Source organism: Silene latifolia, chromosome 1, assembly GCF_048544455.1.
Source record: "Silene latifolia isolate original U9 population chromosome 1, ASM4854445v1, whole genome shotgun sequence".
NCBI classification, from domain to species: Eukaryota; Viridiplantae; Streptophyta; class Magnoliopsida; order Caryophyllales; family Caryophyllaceae; genus Silene; species Silene latifolia.
This window is the reverse complement of record NC_133526.1, coordinates 80,054,231-80,076,032: the sequence shown is the minus strand read 5'-3', so window position 1 is coordinate 80,076,032 and position 21,802 is coordinate 80,054,231. Positions and strand designations below refer to the sequence as shown.

At 35.6% G+C, this 21,802-nt stretch overlaps 1 protein-coding gene and 1 long non-coding RNA gene across 3 annotated transcripts in view; both read right to left on the bottom strand.

The window, feature by feature from the left end:
• The window catches only part of LOC141607016 (uncharacterized), a 269,164-nt gene that overhangs the window by 105,226 nt on the left and 142,136 nt on the right, over positions 1-21,802 (bottom strand). The window lies entirely within an intron of this gene.
• On the bottom strand, positions 7,915-21,455 carry LOC141606978 (uncharacterized). Its single transcript, XR_012526866.1, has 3 exons — positions 21,304-21,455; positions 20,906-20,958; positions 7,915-8,403 (listed from the first exon to the last, which is right to left on the bottom strand). It is a non-coding gene; the product is annotated as an uncharacterized LOC141606978 (long non-coding RNA).

The window sequence follows — 21,802 nt, the reverse complement described above, 5'->3', positions numbered from 1 at the left end:
ATAATCATTATGTTTTCTTATTTAAAATATAAACACAATATTAAGTCCATTCCCCTCTTATTTTCGGCACTTTACATAACATGGTGTCCATATTTTTTTTTTTTGTCAATTGTCTATATGTTACATGTCACATGTCACATATATTTGTTATGTAATTTTTAACATATTAAAAATCAACGTATTATCAAAAATACGTCACATACAAAAATTGACTTAGTAATTTCACAATTACTCGTACCAAAATATTTTACCACTTTATAAATCACAACAGTTTGTATTTATAATAATTCATTCAATTCAATTGTTACATTAAACAATTATTTCATCCGAGTAATGATACAATTCAATTACTTGGACCGTATCTCATTTAATCACATTTCAATTTGATACGTAAATTTTACTTCCAAAATCGCCCGTCAATTTTCAAGTAATTTAATCAACTCGTAACGTTATACGATTAATTAAATAATCAATTAAGTGTATTGCCCTTTAGGTATGACCTAGGGGTCAATCGATCACCACCGTCACACGACAAAGTAATGTCAAACTCTAGTCACCCAATCATTACCGATATATGTTGACCTTGGTTGTGATAACAATATTACTTCCCAATTGTATTCTTAAAATGAGATTTAATAATGATATTTAAATCATGTGATCGCACTATTGTTGAGGACACATTTCCCAACACCAACTAATATAGCTAGGGAAGTCGAGATCGTATCCACAGGGAGACTAAAATGTGTTCTACTTGCTAACTAAAGTCTATCTAGGTAACAAATGCTAATTAAGACCATCTAATTATCATGATTCCTCTAAATCCTAGCAAAGGGAATTAGCTACGCATTTTCATAATAATGAAAATGATAACTATGATGGAAATTAGGGCAGAGTTCATGATTAAGAAATAGTAAAAATAATTAGACATACAACGAAAAACAAAGGAAGAGCAAGATGAGAGTAAAGCGATAATTAAATATAAAGAACGAAGATTAATTCAATTACCGAATTCAGAAGAGTAGAGAAAAAAGATTAATTCAATTACCTTACTCAACCTTACTACATATTCGTTTTCCTTTGTAATGTATACATTTGCATCACAACACTTTCTGAGTACGTGTCGAGATCCAATCAAGACATAGGCCCTCTTAGCCTAAGAATAGCTCCCACTGTTTTCACAGTGTGCGGGACTCATCCTCTTGCACATCTCATGATTGCAAGTGTACTCAATTTCCGTTATATATATCTCTCATTGTTCTTTATTGCCTAGAACGATTCTAGAAAATCTACTTCTTAATTATCATAGCCACAATGGTATCTTAACCATCCTAATGTGTTTTGATTATGGTTTTGTCGGAAACCATGCGCAACCTCAATTGTCAATTGTCACTTGTGTAACACCCTTACACAAAATTGCATCATAAACACTTTGCTTTACTTCCTTAATGCTTCTGCAAGCACTTAAGGGTAATCTTTATATACTAGGTAAAGATTACTTAAATTCGATTTTGAAAACAATTCATCATACTCAAAGTATATGAAGTGTTATACATCATTACTCATTTAATTGATCCGGCAGCGGAAGCAAATGGAATCAATCAAATATGTTCAATTTAATTGAACTAGTCATGAATCTTATCAACATAAGACTTCTTACTGACGCTAATATCATGTGGATTTATCTTCATAAATCCGGATATTCAAGATGTATTATAATACTCCAAAAGTCTTAAATCATTCTTGATGATCAATATGTTATCCACATATCGGACTAATTAAAATTTCCGTAACTCCCACTAAACTACATGTACAAACACAACTTCTCGACTTATCGAGAAATGTTTTATCACATGATCCAAAAATGTTGATTCCAACTCATTGATGTCCTACTTAAGACCCTCTCTTAAGTTTCACATTATCTTAGGATTGCAAGAATCTTCAAAACTCAAGACATGTATTGAATACATTCCTTCTAATTGAAGAAGTGGGTTTTAGATTCACTCGCTATGTATTTCATAATAATGAAACACAATCCCTAAGAAGATCCAAATAGACTTAAGCATTTCAATTGGTGCAAAACCCTTTGCAACTAATCAAACCTTGAAATCTCTCTTTATTAGTGCAAAACCCTTTGCAACTAATCAAGCCTTTTATTTCGGATTTTCATGGCTCTAAGCCTTATATTAAGTTGTGACTTAATCACTCTTATGTAAGTCATATGTTCATTACTTTCTAGAAGTAATCAACTTGAATCAAACGATTTCTTTTGTAAGTTGTAAGCTCTTTACTTTCTTAAAAGTAACATGAATTCATCATTTTTAACAAGTGACGAATTTTAACCTCCTAGGTTTTGAAGAAACAATGTCTTACACAAAACGTCTCATGTAGCCAAGAAAGACCAGTTTCTTGCGACAACGTTTTACACAAAACATCTCACGTAGCCAAGAAAGTCCAGTTTCTTGCGACATAACATCTTTGTGGCTCTTTGAATAATTTCTCCCACTCTGTCTTCTAAAAATAAACTTGTATTTTAGAAAGAAACTGACTTCATGAGCCGCAAACCCGTCGTACTCGTGAAAATAGAAAGGGAAAAATGAGCATTTGTTTCTTGTGAAAACTTACAAACATGGTACCCTTACCATTTCATATCTCATATGATTCGTATTAGTGGAAAAATAATTTAGACAAAATGATAAAATCCCCAAAAGGATCAAGTAACTCAAAGTAACTTGATTAAAGTCCAAACCATATCGAATAGCGTTTGAATTCTTATCCATCCACACATTATTTCATAATGCGTGCTAAGAGAGATTAACTTGTGATACTATATCACATTTCCTTTGGCTTATATCAAAGTCTTCACTTTGATAATCCCATCACGACTATATCGTGATTCCTTGAACTTTTGAATTTCTTCAAAGATTTCTCTATTTACCTTATTAAGTGAACACACTAGTGTCAACTTAAATCGTTGGTAAAAATGATCAACCTATTTTGGATCGATGATATACAACCTCGATTTCCTTTTCAACCAAAAGGCACGAGACATCTTGTTTTGAATACAAGATACGCATATACCATTAACAATCTAATGGTTTCAAGAGTACTCGATAACTCTTTGCGTTCATCATTCCAAAATTTTAAGGTTTAATCTTGGGTTACCAATTTGAGTCTTGTATCATCTTCATGATATATCGTTCTAGTTTGGTTTAGAATATTATCACCTTGATAATGGGCTAGCCATATATCAAATCGTGGTGTAAAGGGTCACAAAAGTGAAAACCTCTTTTGTATCGTAACAAGCTTGTATTCTAATTTAGAGTTTATGTACTTAATAGTCACAATTAAGCACAACTCCAAACCCAAAAACTAGATTTTGGTACACAATGACTCTTTCTCTCGACTTCATTGTTGCTAGTCGTCATATTCTAATCATCCTATGTATCCAACATAATGATGAAAACCTCCCTTTGGTTTCTAATATTGTAAGTCGTACTAGCAAAATTTATGTTTAATCAAATAAACACTTAAAGAAGAAGATCCCATTTAGATGTCCCACAACTAATCTTGTTGATTCTTCAATAATTTGGGGTAGTTTCCTTTCTTGTGTCCAACATTTAAGACAATGGAAACTTTATCGGTCGGGATTGATAGGTTTAGTATCGTCATTCTCAACAACTTTACCTTTAACATTACCTTGTATCAATTCCATTATTATCTTTACTTCTTGAACCTCGTTCTCATCTTAACGATTTAAGAGAATGCTCCCACTCATTTCAATGAGTCTTTGCTTTGAGAAGCAAAATTTGTTCGTTTTAGTCTTAAAAACTTTCATTGAAGTGGTTGCGTTATTTTGGTCAATTACGAATTCTTGACAAAACTAATTACCAAAACAATTTTATCGCTTCGATGTACTTAATGCATTTAAGTACATGAAAAAGCAATCCATTGCAAGTAGATGTGTTAGTCAAGAATCAAAAACCTGTTTGATAATGAATAACTTTAATCTATACTCTTTACAAGAGATCCTTAGCAATGGTTCATTTGAGGTTTTAGAAGCAAACTCATATTTGTCTTTAGTTACGATGTTTTAATGGAGATTTGAATCAAAAACGAAATGATATCGTATATGAATTGTGGTAAAGAAATAGAACAATACGTCAACGGAATAATGAAAACAAAACATTCATCGTTATAATAATACTTGTAAATAACAAGTAAAGCATTTACATAGTGACCTCTACCCAACTATGATAAATGATTCCAAGATCCAAATTCATAATAACTTGGGGCACGGTGTGCCGAAATACCCCTCATCAATATAACTCGGTGGATTAACTCTTTAATCGATTCTACTTTTAGAACTCTTGGTCGATAAAATTACATTAATATTTATCTTTAGCCCGAAACACATCCGGAAATACGTCGTGAATACTTTCGTTGAGTACAACCCAAATTTCGAATAAATGTGTCCATAATCCAAACCCATATCAATTTAGGGCACGGTGTGCCGAAATACCCCTCATTAACATGAACTCGGTGGATAAACATTCATCACCCACTTCCCCTACGTAACAAGGTTTGTACCCCGGTGTGGCCGAGTGCACTCCCTCGCGAAATAGGTTTTCATGGTTTCTACTATTTGGTAAGGCTATGTCTCAATTGATTGTTTTAGCGAGAGGTCATGTCAATTTATTATCTATCACGTTTTAAGTGAACTAAAGTGGTGAACTACGATAATTCGAATTGACACGGTCGATAAACTCGATAAAATAACAATGCATGTTTAGTTATGGCGATTTAGCGATGCATGTGACATAAAATAAAATGCAAGCATAAAAATAAATAAATCCTAGTATGGCCTTTCCTAAAAATAGAAAAACTATTAATCTATTACAAATTCGGAAACCAACTCCATTGGTCCCTTGAACTTCGGTTGTGGCACGCATCTCAAGGTAACACCGTCTTTATGTATCGCCATTCTTGAAGAAATCCGTCTTTAGGAACTCCGGAATGAATAAAATTACATGATAAATTACATAATTTCCTATTATACATTTGTAACTAAAATAAAATAAATCTATTAAATTACAAAACGGTGATACGAGATCACAATAAAAATTACAACCGAATCGATATTCCCATACATTTCGGGAAATACCAATTAAAATCTAAGGCCATACTAAGTAAAATTACATAATTCAAAATTACATAAATTAAAATTATGACAATCATAAAGAAAATGCAGCATTATATTATGTATGAACATGCTCAATTTTATGCTAAATCGCCTTTTAATTAGCCAATATCGTATATTACTCGGTTTTTACGGATTTGCGTGATTTCAACATTTTATAATCACAAAAATGCACAAACTCATATTTATGCATAAGTTAATTACCCTAACCTTTTAGGACTCAAAATATAGTCTCCACTAGTAATTTGACCATAATTAACTTTTATTTACAAAATTGTTCATAAATGGACCAAAAATTACAAAAATAAGCTATTAAACTTCAAATAAATCCAAAATTTCAAATAAATTCAAAATTTGAAATTTAAATTCATGAACATTCTGGAAAAATTCCATGACACTCATAATGTTCAAAATCTTAGGTTAAAAAATTTCGAAATTTTTCCCGAAAAACAATGTTGCGGTTTATCGATATTTAATAAAATAATCATAAAATCATGGAAAAATTATTTTCACTAACTTTTCAATTTTAGATCTGAAAAAATACAATAAAATGCAACATTATACGTTTTTCCTAAGTCATAGATTATATTTTATTAATTTTCACTAATAATGTCACTATTTATGCCATTTTTCTTCAAAAATTCATAAATCATGCTAAAAGACTTATTTATAGCCAATTATTTTACACACATCTTGTAAAATTGCATGTGACAACATATAAATTTTCTATGACCAGATTCGAAATTTAACTCATATTAACCTATTTTTCTCTTAAATCCGAATTTAATAATGAAAAATTCATTTTTCGAGCATAACAAGTGCAAAAATTATGAAAATTTACAGGTTATCTCAAAATAATATATGTAACAACATATCCAAAAACCAAGTGAAAATTCGAAGTATAGCAAGTTTTAGACCAAAAATGACATTTTTACTCATAAAATCACATTTAAATGCCATTATAGTAAATTATGAACAATAAAAATCCGAAAAATTAACCAAAATATCCTAAAACACTTTAGGACCAGAAATATTAACATGCATGTAATAATTTCGTGATATATCATAATAACACAAATTTACAAGTTTTATTTTGTTATTCATATAACTCGGAAAAACTTTTAACCAATTTGCATGCAAACAACCGTGGCTCATGATACCGATTGAAAGAAATGTAGATTCATATACATATTAACATACTCATATATGTCAAAATTAATTTGTCATAAAATTAAATACGGATTTTATGCATGCAAACAAAATATAATAGAGAAGAAATCATGTCCTTACTTTGATGATTTCGGTTTAGAGGGCACAAGAGAGATCACCTTTCTCTCTTGTTCTTGAGCTTATCCTTATGGAAGAACAAAGATCTAAGTATAAGATCTCTCCCTAAGCTTTATACCCTAGGCTTTCACTTAATCTAATTAATATTATAAGTACTAGTATAATATTAATCTTAGTAGAAAATAGACCCAAAAATATTATATACTCTTAATATTTTCGGTTATATGGGAGAGAAGAAGAAGAGAGAGTTTTTGTCTCTCTAGAAATCTTATATTTTGATGAGTAAAAGAATGAATAGCATCCACTACCTCTTAGTGAATATTAGGCAAAATAAGAAAAACAAACTCAAGTGTTTTTACTTCCCAAAATCGGTGGGAGTGGAGGAAGGAAAGAGCCAATGCATGAAATTGTTGCTCTTAACAATGTTCATAGGCTTGCATGGCTAGATTACTTTATAATCATTATGTTTTCTTATTTAAAATATAAACACAATATTAAGTCCATTCCCCTCTTATTTTCGGCACTTTACATAACATGGTGTCCATATTTTTTTTTTTTTGTCAATTGTCTATATGTTACATGTCACATGTCACATATATTTGTTATGTAATTTTTAACATATTAAAAATCAACGTATTATCAAAAATACGTCACATACAAAAATTGACTTAGTAATTTCACAATTACTCGTACCAAAATATTTTACCACTTTATAAATCACAACAGTTTGTATTTATAATAATTCATTCAATTCAATTGTTACATTAAACAATTATTTCATCCGAGTAATGATACAATTCAATTACTTGGACCGTATCTCATTTAATCACATTTCAATTTGATACGTAAATTTTACTTCCAAAATCGCCCGTCAATTTTCAAGTAATTTAATCAACTCGTAACGTTATACGATTAATTAAATAATCAATTAAGTGTATTGCCCTTTAGGTATGACCTAGGGGGTCAACTGATCACCACCGTCACACGACAGTAATGTCAAACTCTAGTCAGCCAATCATTACCGATATATGTTGACCAGTTGACAGTAACAATATTACTTCCCAATTGTATTCTTAAAATGAGATTTAATAATGATATTTAAATCATGTGATCGCACTATTGTTGAGGACACATTTCCCAACACCAACTAATATAGCTAGGGAAGTCGAGATCGTATCCACAGGGAGACTAAAATGTGTTCTACTTGCTAACTAAAGTCTATCTAGGTAACAAATGCTAATTAAGACCATCTAATTATCATGATTCCTCTAAATCCTAGCAAAGGGAATTAGCTACGCATTTTCATAATAATGAAAATGATAACTATGATGGAAATTAGGGCAGAGTTCATGATTAAGAAATAGTAAAAATAATTAGACATACAACGAAAAACAAAGGAAGAGCAAGATGAGAGTAAAGCGATAATTAAATATAAAGAACGAAGATTAATTCAATTACCGAATTCAGAAGAGTAGAGAAAAAAGATTGCAAAAGCTAGATCTAAAGTTTTTGAGAGAAAGTAACGTAGAAGAGTTTATAGTGTGTAAAAACGTAGCCTAAAATTGTTTACAACCCTTTCTTAAATACTAAGTCCAAAAGAAATAACAGTTTAAAGCTAAATGGGCCGAAATAAGGAGAACAAAATTCCGGCCAAAACAGATACCAGTCGATCGACTGATAACCTCAGTCGATCGACTAAAACAACAATTCCAGGTTTCATCAAAGCAAACTCAGTCGATCGACTACAGAAGTCAGTCGATCGACTAAAACACCAATTCCAGCTGGACCAGACGTCACTCCAACTCTCCTATCGGTGTCTTCACGCGTACCGAGGCAATTTCCGAGCTTACTTCTTACCAACATCAAAACGCATCTCCAAAGGCGGGTTTGTCTCGTTCACTAATAGTTGGATCTGCAACCTGCAAAGATTACAAAACAACCCAAGGTAGCCAATTCATGGGAGAATTGTAGTTAAACGCTACACAATATGTATAGAAATGCGTGCAAAGTATTAGAATAAATGCATACAAAAGGCACGCATCATCCATCCTAAAGGCTTGTTTGATCATTGTCCCTGTACTATTACTATGACAAATAGTGGGGTAAGGAGAAAAGGAAACTTCAAATATTTTAATATGTGGGGTAAGGATCCAGACTTCCTACAAACTGTTCATGGTGTCTGGGACTCTGAAGTTGAGAGGTATAAGATGTTCCAGCTTGTAAAGAAACTCAAATGGCTTAAACAACCTCTAAAAGGGCTTAATAGGAGTACTTTTGCTAATATTGAGACATCCGCTAAGCTCAACTGCACATATACTCTATGCAAAGGAAACTCCATGAGGATCCCTTGAACCCAGATGTCCAAATTGAGGAGAAAGCAGCTTCTGATAGTTATAAATTACTGGAGGAGGCCAGGAAGAGCTTTCTGTGTCAGAAAGCTAAATATAAATGGATAACTGATGGAGATGAGAATACCTCTTATTTCCACAGTCTGATTAAGGCTAGAAGGCTACAGAACAGAATCTTGTGTATCAAAGATCCGAATGGGGTTCCTTGTAATCAAAATGAGGATATTGAGAATGCTTTTATTAATTATTATAAAGAGCTTTTAGGGACTAGCAAGAGAGTCAGGGCAGTCCATTTCCCACTGTGCAAAAAGGAAGACTGATATCAGAGGAGCAGAGTTCTGATTTGATTAAGGAGGTAACAGTCCAGGAAATTCATTATGCTTTAAATTCTATTTCAGCTAATAAAGCTCCTGACCCAGATGGGTATACTTCTCAATTTTTTAAGGATGCAATGGAGGTAGTTGGAAATGATGTGGTGGCTGATGTTAAAGAATTCTTCACTTCTGGGAATATGTTGAAGCAGATTAATTCTACTACCCTCACTCTTATACCCAAGAAAACCAGATCAGAGACTGTTGCTGATTTCAGACCCATTGCTTGTTGTAATGTGGTCTATAAGATAATTTCAAAGGTGATTTGTAATAGGGTTGCTGATGTCCTTCCTTTTATTATTACTGAAACTCAGAGTGCTTTTATTAAAGGTAGGGATATTGTGGATAATATCCTAATATGTCATGACTTGGTAAGACTCTATAAAAGGAAAGCTTGCTCTCCAAGGTGTATCATGAAGGTGTGTATCATGAAGGTGGACTTGAAAAAAGCATATGATTCTATTGAGTGGAGGTTTATTGAACAAATGCTGCAAGCTTTGAAGTTTCCTGACACGATGGTGAGGTGGATAATGGAGTGTGTATGTACTCCCTGGTTACTTTATCACTTAATGGCTCAATATTTGGATATTCCAGGGGAAGAGAGGAATTAGACAAGGAGACCCTATGTACCCCCTTCTATTTACCATTTGTATGGAGTATTTGAGCAAGGTCTTAGCTGACATAACTAGCAGGTTGGACTTTAATTACCACCCTCTCTGTAGGGCCTTAGATCTTACTCATTTATGTTTTGCAGATGACCTACTAATTTTCTGCAGAGGGGACATGAGCATTATTTCTATCATTCTTAGAGTCTTTGCCACCTTCTCAGCTGCTTCTGGTCTTGCAATGAACTATGAGAAATCTGAGATTTATTTTAATGGAATGGCTCCTGCTGAGGTGGATTATATCTTGCATATCTCTGAGTTTAAGGTTGGAATGTTCCCTTTTCGTTACCTTGGTATACCTATATCTTACAAGAGAATGGTTGTAGGGGACTGTACCAGATTGGTGGAAAAAGTGGTAGGAAGAATCAAGGGTTGGGGGCTAGAAAACTGAGTTATGCAGACAGACTTGTCCTCATTAAGGCTGTCTTGACTCAATTACACACATACTGGACTAGAGTTTTTGTGATACCTCTTACTGTCATTGATAGGATAGAGGGAGTCTGCAGATAGTACCTTTGGTCAGGATCAAATTAATACTTGAAAACCCCAGCAGTTGCATGGGAGAAAATCTGTAATGAGAAGAGGTATGGGGGCTTGGACATTGCTAATGCTAGACTCTGGAATAAGGCTGTTATAGGGAAAAACACATGGTGGTTGGCATCTAAATCTGATCACATGTGGATTAAATGGGTGGATCATGTTTATAAGAAAGGAAGGGATTGGCAGGAGTACACTCCAACTACTAACTCAAGCTGGACATGGCGCAAGGTCAGGTGAAGGACACTATGAAAGCTGGGTATGTTAATGGCAACTGGTCTGCTAATAATGGGGTATACTCTGTGTCAAGTGATTATCAGTGGTTACTTGGGCAACAGAATAAGGTACCCTGGCTCCCTCTTGTCTGGAACAAAACCAGTATCCCCAAGCATTCTTTTATTGGTTGGTTGAGTTTCCAGGAGAGGCTTTTGACCAAGGATCGTCTGCTTAAATTTGGTGTGATTTTTGATGGTTTATGTTAATTTCCGCTGTCATAATCACCTAGAGACACACCAACACTTGCTTTATGATTGCCACTTTAGTCAGCAGTGCTGGACTAAATTAAGGGCTTGGCTTGAGCTTGATTTCCCTACTACTAGTCTCATTGACTGGTGCTTAAAATGGCGGTGCAAGTCTCTTATGAAGAAGCAAATTGTGTTTGCTGCAATTGTGGCATTATGGTATCATATATGACATGCTAGGAATATTTGTAGATTGGAAGATATGGTCATTTCCCCTACTACTTTTGTTATGCAGGTTAAACAAGCTATTTTTAGGCGTTGTCAGGATTGAAAGTGGTCTCTCAAAGCTCAACAACTTTCATGGGAACCAAAGTATGATTAAGTGATAGGAGTCTGTGGACTTGTAATTTTTAGATTAGTGTGATGATTTGTAATGAACTATCTTATTTAAGATTTATAATATATTTCACATTCTACCAAAAAAAAAAACATTAAATGAGACAACCCAGCTAAGTAAAACAATAATAATACCACAAAACTTCATCCATTATCAACTAACCACTTAATGTTTGTCAAAAAAACCGATAACAACTCATTATAGAAAATACTCTCATGATAAGAAAGAAAAGATAGGAAGAATTCATCTACTTGACTACTTGTGTAGCTGGAATTAATCAGACACTCAAACTATCTATGGACAATATATAAGACATATTTGATCAAATTATTTCATGCAATAACGAGAAATGAGAATTTCTTAAGTATAGAAAAAATGGGAAGAGTTGATTTTTTTTTTTTTATAATAAATACTTTGATAGGAAAACAAGCAGAGGAAACGTAATAGGGAAGAAGTTTTGATTGAATTGTGTTATCTTATTAATTCAATATTTGCCAATATATAATACAAAGCATACCAACTGATTACGTAATAGTAGGAGCAAATTGATAACAAATTGATATTGTTACCAAAAACTAATGCTAGTAAATAGGCAAGATTTGATTAACCAAATATTGTGCTAATCAATCACAATATTCGGCTAACTGCACAATATTCGGCTAACACCCCCCCTCAAACTGGAGCATAAAGATCAAGAATGCCCAGTTTGCGAAGTAAGTAATGGAACTGACGGCCACCCAAGGGTTTGGTAAAAATATCTGCAATTTGCTCGGTCGTTGGAACATGAGAAGGCGTAATAAGACCGTCTGTGATAGCATCCCGAACAAAGTGGCAATCAATTTCGATATGCTTAGTGCGCTCATGGAAGACCGGATTCTGGGCTAAATGTAGCGCAGATTGGCTATCGCAAAACAACTTCATAGGAACGGAAATAGGAACATCCAAGCTAGTTAACAAGCCTTTGAGCCATTTTAACTCACACACAATTGCGGCCATGGAGCGATATTCAGCTTCAGCCGAGGATAAGGAAACCGTATGCTATTTTTTGGTTTTCCAAGACACGGGAGAATCACCAATAAAAACAAACCAGCCCGTGACGGAGCGACGAGACAAAGGACACATACCCCAATCCGAGTCACACCACCCTGTGACCGTAAGAGGACTAGAGGAACGAAGTAACACGCCTTGACCCGGACTCCCCTTAAGATAACGCACAACTCGTAAAGCAGCCTCCATGTGAGCTTCACGGGGTTGTTGGAGGAATTGAGAAAGAACATGGACCGAAAAAGAGAGGTCGGGACGTGTTACTGCCAAATAAACAAGGCGACCAATTAAGCGTCGGTAGCATTCCGGTTTATCTAACAAGGGACTTTTTGAAAGTCCAAGGTTATGATCAGGTTCCATAGGAGTAGAGGCCGGCTTAGCACCCAAAAGACCGGTTTCGGAGATGATGTCGAGGGTATATTTTCTTTGATTTAGAAAAATACCATCAGAATGTCGCGCAACTTCAAGACCGAGGAAATATTTCAAAGGGCCCAAATCCTTCATTTTAAAGCAATGGTTCAAATATGCCTTAAAACGAGAGATAGCACTAGAATCATTTCCCGCAATAACAAGATCATCCACATAAATTAAAACATGGAGACGGATCGTGTGAAATGAATAAGTAAATAAAGAGTAGTCAGAATAGGACTGTTTGAATCCGTACTCGCGTAGTGCCCCAGCTAATTTGGCAAACCAACACCGGGGAGCTTGTCGAAGGCCGTATAAAGATTTTTTAAGACGACATACCTTCCCATCATGTCCGTGACGAAAGCCCGAAGGAAGCTTCATATAAACTTCCTCATTCAAATCACCGTGGAGAAAGGTGTTGTGTACATCCATTTGATGTAATTCCCATTTTTTAACGGCTGCGACAGCAAGAAAAGTACGAATTGTAACCATTTTCACAACTGGAGCGAAGGTCTCCCCGTAATCCAATCCCTCAACTTGGTGATTACCAAAAACGACAAGCCGGGCTTTCAATCTTTCAACAGAACCATCGGACTTGTATTTGATCTTATAAACCCAACGACAACCTAGTGCTTTTTTATCAGGAGGCAAAGAAACTAATTCCCAAGTGCCATTTTGCTCAAGAGCGTCAATTTCATCCTGCATAGCTCGACACCACCCATCGTCTTGCAAAGCAATTTTAAAGGAAGCGAGTTCAACACCCGTGGTAATAGCAGCTAAGAAATGTTGATGTCGAGATGAAAATTTTTGACAATTAACATAATTAGCTAAAGTATAAGGCGTACCTGAAGGAGATGATGGAGATGTGGGTGAGTCGGGAGAAGATGGACTGTTAAGTGAACCAAGAACATAACCTTGCAACCGAGAGTTCGGGAATTTAATACGATGACCGCGACCAAGATCAGGGGCAGGAGGAGACTCGGGATCAGGATGAGGCTCGGGGCTGATTTGGTCCGACATAGGACTCGGCTCAGGTGTCGGTTCTGAAGACCCAGCAGTTCCCGTGACACCCTCGTCCGAGCGAGAAGGCTCTAAAATGGACTCGGAGGTGTCGGGAATAGGTGGCTCATCCACAGGTGGGGAAGTAGGTGACACAGGAGAAGAGGGAACATTTTCCGATGGGGAAAAATGAAATGAATCTTCATAAAAAATGACGTCACGAGACACACTAATAGCCCCGGTTTCAATGTCATAGACTTTCCATCCTTTTTGATTGTGTGGGTAACCAAGAAAAATATACTTTCTACTCTGATGCTCAAATTTATCACCCCGAGTCTTTTGATTATGAACAAAACAAAGGCAACCAAATACCCGTAAATTATGATAAGACGGGGGTTTACCAAAGAGAACTTCATATGGTGTTTTATTTTCAATAATTGCAGAGGGTGTTCTATTAATCAAATAAGCAGCAGTAAGAATAGACTCACCCCAAAATTTCTTTGGAAGATGACTTTGAAAAAGTAAAGCCCGAGCAACATTAAGAATGTGCCTATGCTTACGTTCAACACGTCCATTTTGTTGGGGTGTACCAACACAAGAGGTTTGGAAAATGATTCCCTGCTGCAAGAAATAATCCGCCATATGATTAAACTCGTTGCCATTGTCACTTCGTACCACCTTAACCTGTTTCGAAAATTGTGTGCACACCATAGATAAAAAATGCATGAACATACTCGTAACCTCTGTTTTAGCGAGTAATAAATAAACCCATACGGAGCGCGAACAATCATCGACAATAGTGAGGAAATATTTAGCGCCACAAGTAGAAATAGTACGATAAGGACCCCATAGGTCACAATGTATCAATTCAAAAATCCCGGAAGCAATATTGTCACTTAAATGAAAACTTGCACGTGTTTGTTTAGCAAGATGACAAGCGTCACACACCAAATTTTTATTAACTGAAATAGATTTAGCTAAAGGAATATGTTTAACCACGTGTGCTCCCGGATGACCAAGTCTGCGATGCCACAAGTCATATGACCCAGCTGAGTTCACCGTGTGTACTTTGGCGGAAGGAGACGCAGTCAACAAAAACAGTCCATCCCGAAGCTCACCAACTCCAATCATCGTCCTCAGGGTACGGTCCTGTATAAGACAATTATTTTTAGTAAATTGCAATATATAATCATTATCTTCCGTTAATTGAGAAACGGAAATTAAATTGCAAGTTAGATGGGGAACGTAAAGAACTCGGTGTAACACGATATTACTGTCAATACAAACCGTGCCCATTTGTGAGGCCAAAATTCGTTTACCATTGGGTAAGCCCACGGCCCTCGGAGGAATCACCATGCTATCCCGAAATAAGGATAAGTCACCTGTTACATGGTTAGATGCACCGGTATCTATAATCCAAGGAGCGGACATACCCGATAGACGATCCGAGGAAACAGTCTGGAGAGCATTCGCATGGACCAGACCATCACCTTGTGACCCAGAACCCGAACCCGAGCCACTCGTGCTTGCGGTTGAACCCGCCCCTGTATTACTGTTTTTGCGACGACGCAATTCTGCCAGAGTTCGAGGCCTACTGCCCCACCAGTCAGGAAACTTGTTTCGTTTGATGAAACAAGTGTTTATATCATGCCCATTGATTTCACAGTGAGTACAAAACAACTTACGACGCTCTAGCTTTTCTTGTTCACGTATTGCCTTCCAATCAGAAGCAGTACGCGAGATGCCCCGCACCGCATAAGCAGTAACATCAGTCACATCTGACGGGGGAGAATCAGTGAGCAAAAGACGCTCAGTCTGAAGTGCAGCGTGATAGCCGCGGTTAAGAGAAGGGAGTGGGTCAAGTTGGAATTGTTGATTACGAAGGGATCCATACAAGCTACGGTCGAGTCCCATAAAAAATTGGTGAAGTCGTTCGTTGTCAAGTCGTTTAATGGCTTTGGCAGCAATACCACAAGTACATTTTCCACATTCACAAGCAAAAGGGGGTTCATGTATAGTAATTGCATCCCAAAGCGATTTTAGTTTCCCGTAATATTCAGTAACGGACATACCTTTGTTTTGTCGGCATTCACCAAGTTCAGATTTTAAAGTATGGATAGACGTACCATCAACCACCGCAAAGCGATCCGCTAAATCGTCCCACATCGCCTTGGCATCCTCGATGTAGGGCACGCTTTCCAGAACTGTGGGATCGATCGTAGCCCGAAGCCATGAAGCAATAGTGTAGTGAAGCACCTCCGACTGCCCGAGTAAGAAAGCAGAGGTCGGTTTTTCGACAGTCCCGTCACAGAAACCAAATTTGCGACGTGCTTTGAGTGCCATTCGCATTGAACGACTCCAATCATCGTAGTTGTAAGGGGTCAAGAGAACAGTGGAGAGTTTGATGTTTGGAAGATCCCCGGAACCGAGAAAGAATGGAGACAGAGGATCGATCCGAGGAGTTGAATCTCCCTGAGAAGTATGAGCAGTGCCATCTTCACCAATCGCCATGGCAAGAAGATGAAGTTTTGGTTGATTTTGTTTTAGGGTTTGAGAAAAAATTGGCTCGATACCATGATAGGAAAACAAGCAGAGGAAACGTAATAGGGAAGAAGTTTTGATTGAATTGTGTTATCTTATTAATTCAATATTTGCCAATATATAATACAAAGCATACCAACTGATTACGTAATAGTAGGAGCAAATTGATAACAAATTGATATTGTTACCAAAAACTAATGCTAGTAAATAGGCAAGATTTGATTAACCAAATATTGTGCTAATCAATCACAATATTCGGCTAACTGCACAATATTCGGCTAACATACTTGTATAAGACGGGTTTGCACTAGTTTATAGTAAGGTCAGGATGTATCTCCCATCAATAAGTGTCAAGATAATTGCCGCTTCACATAAGCTATAGAAAAATATTGGGGTTTGTCATTCGTACATTCAAGAAAATTGAAAATTACCCATAATAACTTATGCAAGACCAAACTCTATCAAATTAGTAAAACTTAGTGTAGTCTTTGAAGAGTCGAATCAGATCTTGAGATCTCAAGAAAAATAACTAAAGGAAAATAGAAAGGTATAATGTAACACCCCGTGTTAATTAATCACTATTTTTATATATTTTATTTTAATAAAATTTGATTATGAAAATTTTCCAATATTTTGTACTACACTTTTAAATTTTAAAAATAAATTTTAAGTCCGATTCATAATTTAAAGTAATAAAATTATATGTATTTTCAAACTAATAGAATTGGACGATTATTAAAATCAAATTTTCTAATGTCGTATAGAAAAAATTACCAAACTTTACATTTTTGACATAATGTCATAATTTATTATTTATTTCCGCTTTAAACTGATCCGATTAAGTTTCAATTTATTTTATTTCTTTAATTGTGAAATACTTTAAACTTTTCAAACTCGGCATGTAATATTTTAACAATGTCAGAATTTTAATCAAGGTTAACTTATTAACCGCTATTTTTAATTTACAGACTATTTCGGACCCATTGTTTAAACGCGTATTTGTTTATTGAGATTTGCCGCCATATTTACTAAGTTTGCAAGTGGTAGTGCAACTGTGGAAGTATTAGTTTGTTAATGTCTGCAAGTTGCTTTTTAAGACACTGTTCAATCGTCATCCTTCTTTACTCCTCCTTCCTATAAATAGCCTTTCACCATCGTCACCTTTCTTCACCCATCACCATCTTTACATTTCTTAAACTTCATTAGAAAACCCGATACGATGTCGAAACCGTACTCGACTCACCATCCTCCTTCACCTTCACCTCTGTTCCTTGTAAACCAATTCAAAAACAAACCCGAAACAATTCGCCGTAATCGTACACTACACCAATCACCACCATTTCCGATTGCCACCATCAACTACCACTCACGACCCCATTTACCACCATCATTCACCACCTGCTTTATCACTCACAAAAGCACCACCACAGTGACTTTACCACAACCCAAATCAACGCCAAACACCACCATGCCACTATTCGCCCTCCGTCTCGCTGTTCCCATTCCTAAAACTGGTCACTCCATCACCCCTTTTCATTCTCGCAGTACGAAACAACCCGAATCAGCCTCGTGACACAACAAACCACCATTATCCCCGTAACCACCATTCCCGCATAAATCACCATTACCATCGACAATAACAACAATACCAAATAGCACAAAAACCAAATTACCTTCATCGTCACCATCAATCATAAAATCGACATGGTTAAACGAACTCTACTCACTGCGGTACACAATCTGAAACTTACCTTTGACCTCCACCTATTGCCGTCAACCGCCACAACTTCCCCTACCCTGTTTCCCCTGTTTCGCCATCCTCTGTCGTCACCTCGCTTTCGTTCGACTACCCCTGCTCCTTTCGTTTTCCGTCGAGCCCAGTACGGGCCACAACCATTGCCTTCCTCGTTGCACCACCGTGAGCCGCCACCTTCCTTTCGACCTTTCTTCTTCTTCTCCTTCTTCTTTTACTATCTTTTCCCTTCTGATTATTTTTCTGTATTTGTTCTTCTATCGATCACCACAGGTCCACCCTTGTCGTCGCCTAAACAACCTCACCTCGCCGTCATCGTTAGCATCGCTACGTCGGTTGTGAGTTGTATTAGGGAAAGGGGCGTTTGATTAAATGAAGGAGAAGTTGTTGGTTGGGTTATAAGGAAATCGTGATTTCTAAAGTGAGATATAGGACAATTAAATGACGGGATTGATTTTATATACACGCGGACTTCCGATGATATATTGCTCGGGTTGAGTTATTTACGTTTCGTAACGAGACTTACACCTTATAACGCCATGCATTAATAATTAAAACGGTTACCTTTAACGAGTTATTTTATTATAAGACGGTAATCTAGTCTTTCTCTTGAGCTCCTTAATCTTGCAAAACTTTTTATGCTAATTATATTGATTATGTTTAAATTTGGGTTCCATAAGTTTGTTTGATATTAAAAATAAAATAGAAACATTAGACCACTAAATTTATTTATATCTTGTAATAATATGTATTGACTAACTTACTTGTTAAATAAGTTAATAATTCAATTATTTATGACATACTTTATAATTTGCTCATTAACACGATAAATATATGAATCACAATTTACATTATCGTTTACTATACATTTTATATATTCATTAAGTATTATGCATTTTCCATATTCGTTAAGTTTAAATGATAATATTGACCCTAGAGTGAAATATTAAAATACAATGTTTAATGTTTTATGTCATGACATGTTTATTTTTATGCTTTGTTGTTGAATTGTTAATTTTATATGGCTATTATAATCTGAATTCTATTTATGTTATATATGTCATTTCCAATATTATAATGATTATAATTATGAAATGTTGGAATAAATATCCTTTATGGATGATAATGAACTTTAAGACCATGTTAGTCTATTCTAATGATCCGTATCGTGACACCGTCACACGAGGTAAGAAATGAAATGTGTAGTTACACGGGCGACTGTGCTATAATGATACTAAGGAGTCTTAGTATACGAGATAGCCCGAGAGGTGTTCTTTATGGGGCCTTCGAGTATAGAACAGCCAACTTCTTGATGGAGTTGTCTAATGAGAAGTATCGATCGGCGTACGAAGGACACAAGATATAGCGATAGGCCGGGTACAGTCGCTGGTGTTCCGAGAGTAGCGAGTGTTTGGTCATTCATAGACAGGGACTTGATCAAACTCGTACTTCCTTTAGATATCACCAGCACTATATATGCTTGATGCTAGTGTGCACATTCGCGATCTTTATGGCCGGGTATGCAAGGTGTCGTGAGTTGTGGGCTATCAGGTCACTTGTAGTTCACTCCTTTATGCTATCAGATAAGTAAGTTGATTTATACTAAGAAGTCGGGCCCTGCTAACCCTCTGGTGTGAGATGTAAACCATCTTAGGATTGGCATGGTCTACGAGTATGGTGGATAATTGTATATGTCGGGTGAGATGCAAGTTGAGCATGTATGGTTATACACTACAGAGCCACGACTCGTGTGTATATTGGATGCTTATGTGAAAAGTGACTTTCAAAATCAAATGGCTACTACCGAGTTTTATTTTATTCGTTCTATTGACCTACATGATTAAGCAAACTAAAATATGAGATTTATGTGTTATGTGTATTATGTGACTCTTTTTTACGCATCATTGATCTAATTTGCATGCCTGCTTTTAAATTATTAGGGATATTAATATACCGGTTAGGTTGCTCGCGCTCAGCGTGTTGTTGATATTTTTTTCAGGTACTAAGATGATCTAGGAGATGCCACCTTTATGGGATCAATAGGAATCCAGGAGAGCTTTTAAAATTGTCTAAGTAGTTGATTTGTAATTTGTATAACGACTAATATAATTAGTCATGTATAAGCGATCCATAGCGATCCGGATTTGGTATAATTTGTTTATTAGACTTAGTTAATTTTCCGCCATTAGTTTAATTAAGTCTTGTAAAAATTCGGGTTGTTACATATAAACTTTACCAAGAAATCTAGTTTGGGTGAGGATCTTATCAATAACAAGACGATCAAGTTTGATAAGGAAAAATTCAAACAAAGCAACTAGACAACTAAATCAAGTCTTCTCGTAACTCTTCCCTTGCAATGATAAAAAAACGGAGAATGGTAAATCGAAAACAAATCACCAGATAATGTTGATTCACATATCAAAATTCACAATTAATCAATAGATAAATTGAAGTATAACAAAGTTGAAACTCTTTCACCTCAAACTAACCCGCATACACAATTTCCCAAACTAACACGAAATAACCCACATTTCATTTAAAAATGAAAGGCGCCCACAGAAAGCCATAAACATTCACATAATGATGCAATACATCTAACACCTAATTAATGGATCATAGAAAAAGGGAGACAATTTGTAGCTACTAGAATGAAGGAACAACAATAATGGCGTCAATAAAAACCAAAGTAGTATACACGCCCGTAATTTAAGAAAGGAAACAACTACTCTTAATTCCAACATCTTTTGTCCTTATATTTCCTTCCCAAGAAACTAGAAAAATAAAATTTCCACAAAAAATAAATCCTATTCAAACTCATAATCCACTAATACTCCAACCCATAATTCAAATCAATCAGATTAATTTAGAAGTAAAATTAATAAATAAAAAGAACTAACCTGTTAGTTAAGGCTTATAGACGGTTAAAGTACATCGCCAAGGCGCCAGTGATCTGAAATAGGACAAAAAGTAAGACAGATTAGAGAAATTACGGTTTTGTTCTTCGCTAAAAGTAACTGTAAATCTCAGTTATCAAATATTAGTAACTTTACAAACTAAAGAACACATCAACAAAAAAACTACCAGTAAATCCTTATGCTTGACACAAGGATCTAACTAATTAATAAACGAAGTGATTATTTGAGACAACTGTAACCGCAACAAACGAGAAGACTACAAATAAATGATTAATCATAAAATAACAGGTTTTTAGCACAAAGAAATCAAATGATCTATTAAAAATCAATCAAATTCAGAAATTAGGGTAAATAATTTTAGGTAAAATTAACATCTATACATTGAAAACACAATTTGACAGTGATGGCAGCCTAAGTTGGTCGTGTCGAGTCGAGAGTGGGGAAAGACGACAACCTAAGTAGGTCTTGTTGGGGGTGTAAACTCTTGTTGAGGAAATAGAGAGAGAGAGAGAGAGAGAGAGAGAGAGAGAGAGAGAGAGAGAGAGAGAGAGAGAGAGAGACGATTTTATTGCTCAAGAGAGGATTTGGGGAAAATGTTATGTTGATGGCGGAGAGGTATAGAGTTGGTCTTTTTCAATTTTTTTTACAATTTTGGGGGTGATTAAGGAGGGAGTTTTTTGCGCTTTTTTTTTTTTTTTTTTTTTTTTTTTCGAGTAAGGGCGACGTACTGGGTAATTTTCAGCCTATGACATTGCTAAAGGCAACAAATTTTTAATTCGTTGCCTAAACTATACAATATAGGCGACAAATAACATTATTTATTGCCCAAAAGAGAATTTGGGCAATAAAATTCCGTTTTGTTGCACAAAGTGTATTTTT